The sequence below is a fragment of the Triticum aestivum genome, chromosome 5B (assembly GCF_018294505.1).
Source record: "Triticum aestivum cultivar Chinese Spring chromosome 5B, IWGSC CS RefSeq v2.1, whole genome shotgun sequence".
NCBI classification, from domain to species: domain Eukaryota; kingdom Viridiplantae; phylum Streptophyta; class Magnoliopsida; order Poales; family Poaceae; genus Triticum; species Triticum aestivum.
Genome location: NC_057807.1, coordinates 574,228,739 through 574,233,477, shown reverse-complemented (window position 1 = coordinate 574,233,477; position 4,739 = coordinate 574,228,739).

The window sequence follows — 4,739 nt, the reverse complement described above, 5'->3', positions numbered from 1 at the left end:
GGACGGCGTCGGGGCAGCCTGGCAGCAGGGCCGCGGGGCGCGAGCGGCGACGGGGGCGGCGACGACGTCGGCAGGGTGTGAATCGGGCAGCCTGGCGGCGGCAGCGCGGGTGATAACCCACAAGTGTAGGGGATCGCAACAGCTTTCGAGGGTAAAGTATTCAACCCAAATTTATTGATTCGACACAAGGGGAGCCAAAGAATATTCTTGAGTATTAGCAGTTGTGTTGTCAATTCAACCACACCTGGATAACTTAGTATCTGCAGCATAATGTTGAGTAGCAAAATTGGTATGATAATAATACTAACGGTAGCAAAAGTAAAGATAAATGTTTTTGGGTTTTTGTAGTAGTTGTAATAGTAGCAACGGAAAAGTAAATAAGCGAAAAACAATATGTGAAAAGCTCGTAGGCAATGGATCAGTGATGGATAATTATGTCGGATGTGATTCCTCATGCAATAGTTATAACATAGGATGATATAGAACTAGCTCCAATTCATCAATGTAATGTAGACATCTATTCCGTAAATAGTCATACGTGCTTATGGAAAAGAACTTGCATGACATCTTTTGTCCTACCCTCCCGTGGCAGCGGGGTCCTAGCGGAAACTAAGGGATATTAAGGCCTCCTTTTAATAGAGAACCGGAACAAAGCATTAGCACATAGTGAATACATGAACTCCTCAAACTACGGTCATCACCGAGAAGTATCTCGATTATTGTCACTTCGGGGTTGTCAGATCATAACACATAATAGGTGACTATAGACTTGCAAGATAGGATCAAGAACACACATATATTCATGAAAACATAATAGGTTCAAATCTGAAATCGTGGCACTCGGGCCCTAGTGACAAGCATTAAGCATAGCAAAGTCATAGCAACATCAATCTCAGAACATAGTGGATACTAGGGATCAAACCCTAACAAAACTAACTTTATTACATGGTAAATCTCATCCAACCCATCACCGTCCAGCAAGCCTACGATGGAATTACTCAAGCACGGCGGTGAGCATCATGAAATTGGTGATGTAGGATGGTTGATGATGACGACGGCGACGAATCCCCCTCTCCGGAGCCCCGAACAGACTCCAGATCAGCCCTCCCGAGAGAGATTAGGGCTTGGCAGCGGCTCCGTGCCGTAAAACACGATGAAAATTTCTCCCTGATTTTTTTCTCCTCGAACGTGAATATATGGAGTTGGAGTTGAGGTCTGTGGAGGTCCAGGGGGCCCACGAGATAGGAGGTCGCGCCCTACAGGGGGGGCGCGCCCCCTGTCTCATGGACAGGCCCTAGGCCCCCTGGCATTAATTCTTTCGCCAAAAATTCTTATTAATTCCAAAAAGTGCCTCCGTGGATTTCCAGGACATTCCGAGAACTTTTCTTTTCTACACATAAAACAACATCATGGTAGTTCTGCTGAAAACAGCATCAGTCCGGGTTAGTTTCATTCAAATCATGCAAGTTAGAGTCCAAAACAAGGGCAAAAGTGTTTGGAAAAGTAGATACGTTGGAGATGTATCAGCGGGCAACTGCAGAGATGACTGAAAAACGCTAAGTCTTTGCTTATATAGCAAAGTCATTGGTCCCGGTTCGTGGCACCAACCGGGACCAATGCCCCCTTTAGTCCCGGTTGGTGTCACCAACCGGGACCAAAGGACAGTTTTCGGCAGCCCAAAGGGCGGGAAGCGGCGGCCTTTGGTCCCGGTTGGTGGCACCAACCGGGACTAAAGGAGGGCATTGGTACCAGTTGATGCCACGAACCGGGGCCAATGCCCCCCTTTAGTCCCGGTTGGTGCCACCAACCGGGACCAAAGGTCTTGCGCTGCTCGCGACCAAAAGTTTAGTCCCACCTCGCTAGTTGAGAGGGGCTCGGTGTGGTTTATAAGACCCACTGCGGCTGCCCTCTCGAGCTCCTCTCAAATGCAGGCTTACGGGCCTAATGTCACACTATGCTGTCTGTGGGCCTATTGGGCCTTCTGTGGGCCTGAATCCTGGCCGAGGTTGGGTTTCTGGTCGTATTCAGGCCGTGGTGGCCCAATAGGTGGCAGTTTTTTTATTTTATTTTTTCAGTTTTTTTGTTTTGTTTTTTGTAGTATTTATTTTCTTTTTTTGGCTTTATTTTTTAATTCTTTTTGCTTTTAAGTCAGAAAAATTATAAACTTTTTGTTAGTGCCATTAGTTTTCAAATTTGAATAGTTAAAATTTGAATTCTTTGAAATTTGTGTGAATCACAAGTTTGTGATTAACTTTACTATAAAAATAGTTTTTTTTTCATTTTTTTTGTTTTGTTTTTTGCATTATTTATTTTCTTTTGTTTTTTTGCTTTATTTTTTAATTCTTTTTGCTTTTAGGTCAGAAAAATTATAAACTTTCTATTAGTGCCCTTAGTTTTAGAAAAATTATAAACTTTCTGTTATTGCCATTAGTTTTGAAATTTGAATTCTTTGAATTTTGTGTGAATCACAAGTTTGTGATTAACTTTACTATAAAAATATTCTTTACCAGTTTTTTTGTTTTGTCTTTTGCATTATTTTTTGTTTTTGTTTTTTGCTTTATTTTTTAATTCTTTTTGCTTTTAGGTCAGCAAGATTATAAACTTTCTGTTAGTGCCATTAGTTGTAGAAAAATTATAAACTTTCTATTAGTGCCATTAGTTTTCAAATTTGAATAGTTAAAATTCGAATTCTTTGAAATTTGTGTGAATCACAAGTTTGTGATTAACTTTACTAAAAAATGAGCATAGATGCGCCTATAGAGAAAATACAACCTAAATTCATAATAAATTTCTATGAATTTCAGAGAAATTCAGTATGAATTTAGGTCAAATTCCCTGTATAAGGGCATCTATTTTCACTTTGAGAGGAGCTTAACAAGGTAGAGAGGGAGGGGCTTATAAACCGGTGTGAGCGCCCTTAGGTTGGCAAGGTGGGACTAAACTCTGACCGCAACGAGGACCAACCCTTTAGTCCCGGTTTGTGGCACAAACCGGGACTAATGGTCATGGGCCAGGGGCGAGGCGCATTGGTCCCAGTTCGTGCGTGGAACCGGGACCAAAAGGTCCAGACGAACCGGGACCAATGGCCCATGTGGCTGCCCTCTTGAGTGTTCTTGGTGAGAACATAGTTGACAAGGAGCGAACCGGGATTAATGGTATTACGAGGGCCGAACCATAAGACATTAAAGCATTTCAAATGAACTCCGAAAAAGTTGAAAGTTGGCATGGTATCATAATTTCACCCACATACATGTGCATGTACAAAACGGACAATGGTATCATACTCGTCTGTTACAAAGTTGGCATGGTATCATCATAATAGTTGTGGGAGAAAGTCTTCACTTTTTCTTCGCTTGTGTCATTTGCTTATTGCGCCGTAACCATGGATAATCTTCATCGTTTATCAGGATGCTTGGGTCAGCCTTGACTTTGAAGGGAGGAATTTCATGAAACTTTTCATAATCTTCAGACATGTCTGTCTTGCCCTCCACTCCCATGATGTCCCTTTTTCCTGAAAGAACTATGTGGCGCTTTGGCTCATCGTATGATGTATTTGCTTCCTTATCTTTTCTTTTTCTCGGTCTGGTAGACATGTCCTTCACATACATAACCTGTGCCACATCATTGGCTAGGACGAACGGTCGTCAGTGTACCCAAGATTTTTCAGATCCACTGTTGTCATTCCGTACTGTGGGTCTACCTGTACCCCGCCTCCTGACAGATTGACCCATTTGCACTTAAACAAAGGGACCTTAAAATCATGTCCATAGTCAAGTTCCCATATGTCCACTATGTAACCATAATATGTGTCCTTTCCCCTCTCGGTTGTTGCATCAAAGCGAACACCGCTGTTTTGGTTGGTGCTCTTTTGATCTTGGTCAATCGTGTAAAATGTATTCCCATTTATCTCGTATCCTTTGTAAATCAATACAGTCAAAGATGGTCCCCTGGACAACAAGTACAACTCATCACAAACAATGTTGTCACCTATGAGACGTGTTTCCAACCAACTGCTGAAAGTCCTGATGTGTTCACATGTAATCCAGTCGTCGCACTGCTCCGGGTGTTTGGAGCGCAGACTGTTCTTATGTTCATCGACATACGGGGTCACCAAGGTAGAGTTCTGTAGAACTGTGTAGTGTGCTTGAGACCAAGAATATCCGTCCCTGCATATTATTGAGTCCCTTCCAAGCGTGCCTTTTCCAGTCAGTCTCCCCTCATATCGTGATTTAGGGAGACCTATCTTCTTAAGGCCGGGAATGAAGTCAACACAAAACCCGATGACATCCTCTGTTTGATGGCCCATGGAGATGCTTCCTTCTGGCCTAGCGCGGTTACGGACATATTTCTTTAGGACTCCCATGAACCTCTCAAAGGGGAACATATTGTGTAGAAATACGGGCCCAGAATGACAATCTCATCGACTAGATGAACTAGGATGTGCGTCATGATATTGAAGAAGGATGGTGGGAACACCAGCTTGAAACTGACAAGACATTGCGCCACATCACTCCTTAGCCTTGGTACGATTTCTGGATCGATCACCTTTTGAGAGATTGCATTGAGGAATGCACATAGCTTCACAATGGCTAATCGGACGTTTTTCGGTAGAAGCCCCCTCAATGCAACTGGAAGCAGTTGTGTCATAATCACGTGGCAGTCATGAGACTTAAGGTTCTGGAACCTTTTCTCTAGCATATTTATTATTCCCTTTATATTTGACGAGAAGCCAGTCGGGA